The sequence below is a fragment of the Peromyscus californicus genome, unplaced genomic scaffold, assembly GCF_007827085.1.
Source record: "Peromyscus californicus insignis strain IS unplaced genomic scaffold, ASM782708v3 Scaffold_13__1_contigs__length_99412109, whole genome shotgun sequence".
In the NCBI taxonomy this organism is placed as follows: domain Eukaryota; kingdom Metazoa; phylum Chordata; class Mammalia; order Rodentia; family Cricetidae; genus Peromyscus; species Peromyscus californicus.
The window spans coordinates 63,509,682-63,522,029 of record NW_026294424.1 but is presented as its reverse complement, the minus strand read 5'-3'; the positions used below and the strand labels follow the sequence as shown (position 1 = coordinate 63,522,029).

General features: G+C 39.3%; 1 protein-coding gene and 1 pseudogene across 2 annotated transcripts in view; one reads left to right on the top strand and one right to left on the bottom strand.

Moving 5' to 3' along the window:
* The window catches only part of Gnpda2 (glucosamine-6-phosphate deaminase 2), a 116,235-nt gene that overhangs the window by 82,977 nt on the left and 20,910 nt on the right, over positions 1-12,348 (top strand). The gene's annotated exons all lie outside the window — the stretch shown is intronic.
* Positions 1-12,348, bottom strand: part of LOC128108760 (ribosomal biogenesis protein LAS1L-like) — a 67,363-nt pseudogene that overhangs the window by 54,514 nt on the left and 501 nt on the right.

The following is a 12,348-nucleotide window of genomic DNA, read 5'->3' as shown; positions in this document are numbered from 1 at the left end:
GTATAGTTTTTCAAGCTTGTATCTGTGGGACACACATATAACATCAAATTCTTGTATGAAAACATCATATTCATGTATGAAAGGCTGTGAGTTTACTTCCGAGACTATGAACCAAATAAGGATCTCTGTTCTTCTCAATACTACATAACATGGTTGTGGACATTTTGGAACAATAAATAAGAAAGGAATAAAATAAATGACAGTCACTCAGAATAAGAAGTAAAATTACACATGCACACATATGTCTTGGTTGGGTTTTATTGCTGTGAAGAGGCACTATGATCATGGTAACTCTTATAAAGGGAAACATTTAAATTAGGGCTAGTTTATAATTCAGAGGTTTAGTCCATTATTGTTGTGGTGGGAAGCATGGTGGCATGAAGGCAGACTTGGTCTTGGAGAAGTAGCTGAGCGCTCTACATCTGGATTTACAGGCAACAGCAAGAGGCTGAGACAAACTAGCTGGGGTTGAACATCTGAGACCTCAAAGCCTGCCCCAGTGTCTTAGTTAGAGTTTCTATGGTGTGAAGAGACACCATGACCACAGCAACTCTTATAAAGGGAAATATTTAGTTGAGGCTAGCTTACAGTTTCAGGGGGTTATTCCATTGTTGTCTTGGGGAGAAGCATGGCAGTATGAAGGCAGACATGGTGCTGGAAAAGGAGCTGAGAATTTTACATCTTGATCTGCAGGCAACAGGAAGTGAACTGTCTCCCACATTGGACACAACTTGAGCATATGAGACTTCAAAGCCCACCCCCACAGTGACACACTTCCTCCAACAAGGCCATACCTCCTAATAGTGCCATTCACTATAGGCCAAGCATTCAGACATATGAGTCTATGGGGGCCATACCTATTCAAACCACCACACCCAGTGATGTACTTCCTCCTTCAAAGCCATACCTACTTCAGCAAGGCCATTCCTCCTAATAGTACCACTTGTTGTGAGCCTATGGGGGCCATTTATTTAAAACCACCACATTTCACTCCCTGGTCCCCATAAGCTTGTAGCCATATCATAATGCAGAAATGCATTAAGTCCAACTTTAAAAGTCCCTTATAATCTATAAAAGTCCAATGTCTCTTCTGAGACTCATGGCAATTTCTTAACTGTAACCCCCTGTAAAATTTAAATAAAAAAGCAGGTCACATACAATGGCACAGGGTATTCATTACTGTGCCAAAAGCGAGTAAAGGGAGCATAGTGAGGAAATAGTGGATCAAAGCAAAAACAAAAATCAGCTGGGAAAACTCCAAACTCCAGAACTCCATGTCTGATGTCAAAACAGACTTCAGATCTCCAAATTCTTTCAGCTCTGTTTGCTGCAACACACTTCTTTCTGTTGGACTGGTTCCTCTCCCTGTTAGCAGTTTTCCTCAGTAGGTATCCCATGACTCTGGCATCTCTAACACTTATGGAGGCTCCAAGACAATCCAGGCTTCACCTTCATAGCTATTTACAATGGCTTCTCTAGGCCTCCAAGAAGGGACACCCTTGGCACATACCTGGCCCCATTGGTTTTCCTTAGTCTAAGAGGGAGATTCCATAACCCCTTTCTTCTATTCCTGACTCTAAAGCCAGAACTATGTGGCTGATGTCATCAAGTTCTGCTGCTTGCTGGGGCAGGAACATGGCCCCCCTCCTTCAACTACATCTTCACCAGCTTTCTGTTTTTGATGGTTTTCTTCACTGTCTAAGTTTGGTTGTCCTGAAACTCGATCTACAAACCAGACTAGCTTCAAACTCAGAGATCCTCATGCCTCTGCCTCCTGAATGCTTGATCAAAGGTGTGCACCACCACGCCTAGCTTTAAACTTTGCTTTAATCGGTTTAGCTCCTGGAACACAGGACTTAGCTCCATTCCAATTCCTGGTGGTCCTTTTCTCCTCAATCTGTATATTTTGTACTTTTCCTTGTTCAGCTTGTTTCTTTTCATTATGAACCTGCATAAGCATGAGCACTAGTAACCACTTGGCAGAGTTGATACCGTCCTGCTTTGAGCTTTCCTCTGCCAACACAATTAACACAAAACTCTACAATTTAGACTCAGGCAGATTTTTTGGACAAGGGCAAACAGCAACCACCCTTCTTCACCAAAATATAATAAGAATGATCTGTGGGTTACATATTATATTCTCCTCTGAAACCTCTTGAGCCGGGTACCCATATTTCAGTTCACACTCAGCACCACTGTCTTCCTTGCTCCTACTAGTATGGCCTGTTAAGCCCCACTTAAAGCATTCAGCTGGTTTCCTAACCCAAAGTTCCAGAGTACACATTCTTCCAAACAAAAGCATAGTCAGGCCTATCACAGCAATAACCCAGTCCCCGGTACCAACATCTGTTTTAGTTAGGGTTTCTATTGCTATGAATAGACACCATGACTATGGCAACTCTTATAAAGGAAAATATTTAATTGGGGCTAGTTTACAGTTCATAGGCTCAGTCCATTATCATCATGACAGGAAGCACGGTGGCAGGCAGGCAGATATATTGCTGAAGAGGTACTTGAGAGTTCTACATCTGGATCCATAGGCAGAGGAAGAGACTGAGACACACTGGCTGGGCTTGGGCATTTGAGACCTCAAAGCCTGCCTGCACTGACACACTTCCTCCAAAAAAGCCACACCTACTCTAGAAAGTCCACATCTCCTAATAGTGCCACTCCCTGTGAGCCTATGGTGGACATTTCTTTCAAACCACACACACAGAGAGAGAGAGAGAGAGAGAGAGAGAGAGAGAGAGAGAGAGAGAGAGAGAGAGAGAGAGAGAGAGAGAGAGAGATCTATATTTATCAAAATATATGCCGGGCGGTGGTGGCGCACGCCTTTAATCCCAGCACTCGGGAGGCAGAGGCAGGCGGATCTTTGTGAGTTCTAGGCCAGCCTGGTCTCCAAAGCGATTTCCAGGAAAGGCGCAAAGCTACACAGAGAAACCCTGTCTCGAAAAAACCAAAATATATATATATATATATCTGTGTGTGCATAATATATATATATATATATATATATATATATATAGAGAGAGAGAGAGAGAGAGGATAGATAGATGATAGATAGACAGACAGATATTTGAAGATGTCAATAGATGATAGATAGACAGACAGACAGATATTTGAAGATGTCCTTCTCTACATGTGAAAATTTCTAAAAGAAATCTATATTCATGTACACATACATTCAGTCATACACAAAACACCATTAGACACTGAAACTAATTCAGCAAGGTTGCAGAGTACAATCTTAATTACATAAAACACTGTGTATGCATTGCATTTGCATACACAAACAAATAACAACAGAAATATAAAGTTAAAGAAACAATTCCAGTAACAGTAATAGCATTAAAGTAGAGCCCACAGTAATTTAACCAAGAAAGTTTACAGCCCTTGCACTGAGAACACAAGAGATTGATAAAATTTTAAGAGAAGCTAAGTAAGTAGAATGAATGCCTTGTGTTCATGGTTTGAAGAAGTGCTGCCCATTTTTCCCACTGTCATCACTAAAATATCTGAGGGAATAAATGAAAGTACAAAAGATTTATTTTGGTTCATGATATCTGCTATTATGACACTGGAAGGTGTAGCAAGGGTGATCATCTCATTGTAGATGAGAAGAGGGCCAGGAATGAGAAAGGGACAGGACAGTCCTCAAGAACTGCCCCAATGACCTACTTCATCAAGTGAAATCCCCACCTCCTACCCAAACCATAAAGACAGGCAGCACAATGAGATGGTGCTGCTCTCTACACTGATCTGCACATTCTCAGCAATTACTGTAAAATCCCTATGGCATTTTTTTTTTTCAGAACGGCTCACAGCTGCTCCTGAAATACATATGGAAATACAAGTCATCCTAAATAGTTTAGTCAAAACAGTCTTCAGAAAGAACAAACATGGAAGATGCACATTTCCATATTTTAATCCTTACTACAAAACTATCATAAACAACATATTGTTATTCTGACATAAAGATAGACACATAGCTCAATAGAACAGAATTGAGAGCCTATGCATCTACGACCGAGAGATTTTCAAACAGTACATCAGGACCATTTCATGGAGAAAGAATCATCTTTTCAACGCAGGTGTGAGACAACTCAGCATATAAAAGGAGGAAGCTAGTTTTACCTTTGTCACATATTATATTTAGCAATTATCTGAAAGATCTCAATGTAAATAGCTAAAACTATCATTTGTAGAATGAAAGACAAATGTAAATCTCCATGTCCATGAATTAGACAGCCTCCTCAGACAGTATACCAAGAACATCAGACAATGAAAAAAAAGATAGATATCGATAAATTTTATTCCATCTAATGTTTATTATTTATTTATTTATTTATTTATTTATTTATTTATTTATTTATCGAGACAGAGTTTCTCTATGCAGCTTTGTGCCTTTCTTGGAACTCGCTTTGGAGACCAGGCTGGCCTCGAGTTCACAGTGATCCGCCTGCTTCTGCCTCCTGAGTGCTGGGATTAAAGGTGTGCGCCATCCTTTCTTAGAAAATTGGGAATCAATCTCCCCCAAGATCCAGCTATACCACTCTTGGGCATATACCCAAGAAATGCTCAACCACACCATAAGAGCACTTGTTCAGTTATGTTCATATCAGCATTGTTTGTAATAGCCAGAACATGGAAACAACCCAGATGCCCTTCAACTGAAGAATGGATAAACAAAATGTGGTACATATACACAATGGAATACTACTCAGCAGAGAAAAACAATGGCATCATGAGGTTTGCAGACAAATGGATGGATCTAGAAAAAATCATCCTGAGTGAGGTAACCCAGACTCAGAAAGACAAACATGGTATGTACTCACTCATAGCAGGATACTAGACATGAAACAAGGATGACTTGTCTGCTACTCACATCACCAGGGAGGCTACCTGGAAAACAGGACCCCAAGAAAGACACAGGGATCACCCAATGACAGAGAAATGGAATGAGATCTACATGAACAGCCTGGACATGAGTGGGGGTAATGAAAGGCGAGGGTTGAGGGAAAGAGAGCTTGGGGGAGCGGGAGATCCCAGCTGGATCAACAACAGAGAGGGAGAACAAGGAATAGGAGACCATGGTAAATAAAGACCACATGAGAATAGGAAGAAGCAAAGTGCTAGAGAGGCCCACAGAAATCCACAAAGATACCCACACAACAGACTGCTGGCAGAGGTCGAGAGACAGCCTGAACTGACCTACTCTGGTGATGGGATGGCCAAACACCCTAATTGTTGTGCTAGAAACCCCATCCAACTACTGAGGGATCTGGATGCAGAGATCCATGACTAGGCCCCGGGTGGATCTCTGGGAGTCCAATTAGCGAGAATGAGGAGGGTTTATATGAGCGAGAGTTGTTGAGACCAAGGTTGGATAAAGCACAGGGACAAATGGCCAAATGAATGGAAACACATGAACTATGAACCAATGGCTGAGGGGTCCCCACTGGATCAGGCCCTCTGAATGGATGAGACAGTTGATTGGCTTGATCTGTTTGGGAGGCACCCAGGCAGTGGGACCAGATCTTGTGCTCATTGCATGAGTTGGCTGTTTGAAACCTGGGGCCTATGCAGGATTGTTTGGCTCGGCCTGGGAGGAGGGGACTAGACCTACCTGGACTGAGTCTACCAGGTTGACCTCAGTCTGTGGGGAAGGCTTTGCCCTGGAGGAGATGGGAATGGGGGGGGGGTGTTGAGGGGAAGGTGAGGGGGACGGGAGGGGGGGAGAACAAGGGAATCCGTGGCTGATATGTAGAACTGAATTGTATTGCAAAATAAATTAATAAAAAAAAAAAAAAAGAAATGAAAGTTAGTAGTTAGACATTACAATAGAAGTTGTAGTCATATTAGATATGTTTTAAAAATTGAGCAGATATATTTTAGACAGGTCATCTTCAAACCCTTCAGAGATCTACAGAATATGGCATTTAAAATGTTTTAATAACTTAGAAAATTTTTCTTTTTTGTTATGATTATGAGACATGTCGGCTCCTGGCAGTACCAATCTACTTCAGAGAAAATATGGGCATTGAAGAAACTGCATATGGAGTTAACTTTCATTGTGGCAAAAGTTAGCCACTGGACAACAAAGTATCCTTGAATCAACTGCTGACAAAATGGACAGACAGGACTTGAAACAAAGGACTACTGATTCTTGCCAAAACGAGTGTGGTTATGGCTTTATCAAAAGGCATCTTCTGAGGCCAGGACAATATGGCACCATCCCTGAAGTGGCCTTCGCAATTTGGAAAAGGTACAGTGCCCTTTTCTTCGAAGGCAGCTGAATAGGCAGTGGGCCGATGGCTTCTGATGTGCAATGGAACAGCAGCTGAAACAGTTATTCTTGAAGAGTAACTAAGCTCACGCCTCGCAATAGTAAACTGGCATTTGACAGAGGGATGTGGAGAAGAACGGGATGTTAAGATGAAGCCATATATACACAGCCAAGAATGGACAGCTGAATTAAAAAATCAACAACAATTTCCAGAATTTAAAATCCTGAATCATGACATGACACTAGTGGAATTCAGGTGTTTCTGGTACGTGGACTGCTCTCACCCAATGTGAGGTTGAACTGTCGACCTTGTGTACATCCTACTTCACAAATGAGTCTGTCAGATATGCTAAGCCTATAGGCTGAAGATGATGCCCCAACACTGTGGAGAAACCTCAGGTGACTGTCCAGGCAGCTGGCTGTTTCTGTCAACTCACAAATTTTTTGGAAGTTGCTTGCATGCACTTTCTGTTTTTATTTTTGTTAGCTAATATTATTTCCTTCTTGGGTCTCTGAGGGAGTTGAAGATTAGTTAGTTATAGTTGAAGGTTAGTTAGTTATAGTTGAAGATTAATTAGGATAGAAAGTGAATTAGATACATTTTGGACTTAACAAAATAGGATAGATAATGAAATTATTTTCTCTGAATTTGTCAAATACAAATGGACTAGACATTGTTTAGACATTTATTACTTGTATATATTGTATATAGTCATTGTACTTTTGTATATAGTTTTTCTTTTGTTAGTTATAACCTTTTTCTTTTTTTTCCTTTTTATTAAAATAGAAAAGGGGAAAAAAAAAAAAAAAAAAAAAAAAAGAAACAACACAAATGGGGGGGGGCGTTGGGGGGAAGGTGAGGGGGACGGGAGGGGGGAGAACAAGGGAATCCGTGACCAATATGTAGAACTGAATTGTATTGCAAAATAAATTAAAATAAATTAAAAAAAAAAAAAATAAAAAAAAAAAAAAATAAAAAAAAAAAAAAAAATATAAAAAAAAAAAAAAAAAAAAAAAAAAAAAAAAAAAAAAAAAAAAAAAAAAAAAAAAAAAAAAAAAAAAAAAAAAAAAAAAAAAAAAAAAAAAAAAGGTGTGCGCCATCACCGCTAGGCATATTCCATCTAATTTTAAAATGTTTTCTGCTGCAGAGGATACTACCAAGAAAGTAGAAAGATATACCATAGAATGAGAAACAATATTTACATAAGGGTCTAGTATGGATGATGTATTTTTAAAACAAACAAAAAAGCCACTTGCTGGGTATAGTGGCACCAATTAGCAATATCAGCATATGGAAGGCAAAAGCATCTTACCTCTGTGAGTTTGAAGCCAGTCTGTTCTAAAACACAGACTCAAACAATCCAGGAATACATAGTGAGACCCTGTCTCAAACAAATAAACAAAACCCTCTTACAACCCGAAATAAAGAAAATATCATAATTTAAAAAAATAACATGAGATTTTAGAAGATATTTCTTTGAAGCAGATGTAGAAACAGCCACTAATGACAGAAAAGGATGTTCAAACATCATCAGTCTTTAGAGAACATGGGACAAAAACTCCATTCTCAAGTACCTCATATCAAATGTTTCCTTTTATTACATCCTTTGTGCATTTACAATCCCTTTGCAACATCCTTTTTCTCTTGTTAGGTAGCTTTCCATTCTCACTGCATCTCTAGCCTTCATGTGCTAAGTTATATATGAGGTCAGTTAATGTTGAGCTTCAGTCTTCCTTAAGAATACATATTTAAACTGGGGTTCTGTCTTAGTTAGGTTTCTATTGCTTCAAAGAAACACCATGACAAAAAAAAAAAGCAAGTGGGGAGGAAGGTTCATTTGGTCTGCTGCTCATCACTGAAAGAAGTCAGGACAGGAACTCAAATAGGGCAGGATCCTGGAGGCAGGAGCTGATGCAGAGGCCATGGAGGGGTGCTGCTTCTTGGCTTACTTCCCCTGGCTTGCTCACCCCACCTTCTTATAGAACCCAGGACCAACCACACAGAGATGGCACTAACCACCATGGGCTGGGCCCTCCCCATTGTTCACGAATTGAGAAAAGGCTGTAATAACTGGATTTCACAGAGCCTCTCCACTGTGACCCCTTTCTCTCTGATGATTCTATAGCTTGTGTCAAGTTGACACACAAAACCATCCAGTACAGATTCTAAAGCTATCCATTATGACAACAGGACTGATTTTTCTTACTTCATCCAATAAACCATCATCTAAATTTAAATAAACAGAAGGGTCAGTTAAAATATCCAATGGCTGAGAAATATCTACTAAAAGCTGATTGATTAGAGCCAGGTTAAACTTTTGAGCTATATAACCCAGAGTGGGTATTATCTTTTTTTGAAGCATGTGGAATTTGTGTGTAAACATGTTCTTTGTGCTTGTTAAGAGCCATGTTTAAAAGCATCCGTGTAGGATTTTAAAATGTGACTAGGCAATACCCAGGAAGTATTTTTATAAATTCTTAAAAGGGTGATTTTTTTATAGCTCTCAAGTAATATTTTAATTCAACTTGCCAAATGTTAACAGTGTGGAACAAACAACTTACTTGCATTTTATTTAGTGTAAAAATAATTTTTGTAGGCTCCTTAGCAGTAAGAGATTATTTCTATGAGCTACCACCTCAGCAGCCACATTATTTGATAAGCCAATAACCTTCTCTGTTTCAAGTGTTACATTTTTATAGAATTTAACCAAGAGTTTCTAGAAAGTAGCTTAAAGAGCAAAGCCAAATCCTCAGTCATGATAAACAGATAAGAGTGTACCCAAAGATGTTATAAATTTTGTTTTTAGTTTATTTACCATGAGAAATTAAACATTCATTTAAACATTAATTAGATGATCAAGAGAAGAGAACATCCTCCATATAATGAATGACTAATATCTCTGGAAATTTAAACAACATTGACTTAGTACTTTATGCCCTAGTTGTGATTGGGCTTGTTTTAATTTTTTTCACCTATGAAGGGACCATTGATATTTGTAGCTGAAGTTTTCCTGGTCCTGCCTGGCCCATGGTCAGGACAAATCTCTCTCACCTACCAGTCCCACAGCCAAGTAAACACACAGAGACTTATATTACTTATAAACTGTATGACTGTGGTAGGTTTCTTGCTATCTAGTTCTTATATCTTAAATTAACCCATTTTTATTAATCTATACCTTGCCACGTGGCTTGTGGCTTACCAGTATCTTTACATGTTGCTTGTCATCGCAGTGGCTGGCAGCGTCTCCTGACTCAGCCTTCCTGTTCCCAGAATTCTCTTCTCTGCTTGTTCCGCCTATACTTTCTGCCTGGCTACTGGCCAATTAGCATTTTATTTATTAACCAATCAGAGCAACACATTCACAGCATACAGAACATCCCACAGCAGATATTGAGTTGTTCAGGCTATTAGGAGAGAAAAAAAAATAAAGCAACAACAACAAAACCAATTCCCAGTAAGGGACCTTTAATATTGAGTTATTCCTGCTACAAGGGAGAAAAAAAAATTTAAACAAAATCAAGCAAAACTGTAAGCTCTGGGACAGCTGTATTACCTCATACTACAGGTGTGGAATTCAGCGAGTCTTGCTTTGGAACTCAGTTGCTGCCACTCTTCACTGGCAGGCCCTTAGCTGAAAGAGCTGGTGCAGCCAGAGAGCCCTGCGTTCCAGCGGACATTAAGTTTTTCCAATCTTTTGGAATAATCTTATTTTGAGTAGCCCAATTATTTAAAATCTGCCTGTCATAGGATGAATGCAGTCCATATGCCACCACTGCTTCTTTAAATTGCTTCAGATCTGTCATCCCCACCAGTTTCCAACTAATCTGAATGTAAACATTTCCCATTTTTCTGCCAGGGAGATCCATTTTTTTCTTGATTAAACACTTTCCCATCTTCCACCGGTAAAGGCCTTTTTCTTTGTCTCAAGAGCCTTCCCATTCGTACATATTTCCACTCCTGAGAGGGGAAATTTCCCATGTCCCCACCAAATCCTGGAGTCTTGAAGCAACTGTTATCTTCAGTCCTGGAGTATCTTGATCCCTCTTTTTTCTGAGCCTGCAACATTGGGCGCCGAATGTCAAGTGTTTGGTGTTGCTCTAGATCATCAGAAGAGAGAGTGTCACTCCAAGATGGATTTTAGGCCCTCTGGCAGGAGGGAGGAACAGTTTCTGTGAACTGAACCTCAAACAGCCAGGCAAAGGCTTATTTATTGATTGTTACACAAAAGTTGGTTTTGGGGTAAACAAGTTCCTCATACCAAAGTTCCTGATCTAATCTATATATTTTCTGAAGCAAAGCATCATACTACCACCCTCCACTTCAGTCCTTAATGTGTATTGTATTCAGTACCCAATAATTCAAGAGCTCCAGGTGCGCCAGGATAGTCTTGTGACCAAAGTCATGCAAAGGTTGCAAATTTCCTGTGGAAAACTAACTCTATAGATACAGAAATCATGGATGTATTTATTTATTTATTTATTTATTTATTTATTTATTTATTTATTTATTTATTTCTGTTATGGATAACAGAAATCCATGTTTTCCACAATGACTTTTCAAGGTCAAAGTGCTTCTGGAAAACAACTATTCATTACAATGTTTACCCTAGATACAGTGAAAACAACTATTTCATTCTAAGGTTTACCCTAGGTACAATGATTCTACTAGATTCCTACAACAAGTTTCAACAAGTTAGAAGGTTGAAAACACTTAGGAAAAACCATGGAGGAGAAAAATCTAATTAAAAAATGTTATTCGTGCACCAGTAACACTGCAAAAATACACAATAAAAATCCTTTTGGTAAAAGCTGATAGTACTGAAAAAAAGCTAACAATTGCTTTTTAAAATCAGCTTAAATCAATGAGATCCTAAGAAACACTGTCACTGTCAATATACTGTAACTGTTCTGTGAGTTCGCATAAGAGCAGAACATCTCGATTTGCCGGGAGGATTTACCAAGACTGCTATTTGACCCAGTCTGGATTTACAGTGAGGGTACCTGACTTCAGTAGTCTACAGAAATAGCACACGATATTTATCTTAAATTTGGAGTATCTAGGGAAACAGGATGCTGAACCAGCCTGCCACCCAATGCTGGTAGTGAGTGTGTTGCTCCTAGTGGAGCCTTCAATAGTTTTTAATGAAATATTCTGAGAACAAAAGTTTCTCCTTTTGTTTTGTCTTGTTTCTGCTGCTTACTTAGTAATTTTTTTCCTTTACAAAAAACTGTGACAGCCATTCGAAGTTTATGTTGCCTTCCTCTACCCCTGAGAATCATTCAGCACAATTCACACAATACTATAGTCCCCTGAGGTACCTTCCTGAGAGCCTCTTGGGTTTCCTTCCAATAATAGTTTTCAGGTTTCCTCTCTGCAGACCTAACTTTGATGGAATCTCAGGATTCAAAGTAGTCACTGTGTTTTCAAAAGTGTGAACTAAGTTCTCAGAAAAGTACACTGCACCTGTTTTAAACCTTCAGAGCTGATTATAACTCAGTCATTATAGGAAGTAGAAATGTTGTAAATCCAGAGCCAAATTATCTTGGGGTGTCTCAACCCTTTACATAACCACTTATTGCCTACCTTATGTCTGACCTAACATCCTCGTGACTAGTAAGGAAAATGCTCTTAGAACAAACTGGCAGAAGCTCGGAGGCTAGGGCTGCCATCAGGAAGCGTTTGGCATTTGGCATACAAAGCAGAGATCTCCCATTCTGCTGTAACTGCCTATGTGATGTTTCCACCAACGTCTCTGGAACGCATATCGATTTATGATTTTGCTTTTGTTCTGTTGCTTAAAAAAAAAAAAAAAAAAAAAAAAAAAAAACAAAAAAACTCCATGAAATTGTTGCTCCGTTGGAACCCAGTATTTTGGTTAACTGGAATCTTGTTCTCTAGCCATAGCCATCCCTGCTTGGCTCCAGAATAAATTCTTTCTTTGTCCCTTTAAGTTGGGAGCTACTTTAAAATGCTCAAAAACAGTAACTATTCAACAACTGGGGTGATTGTAGTAATCAAATAGTTCACATTATCATGGGCGGGCATTACAGGCCTACAAGGA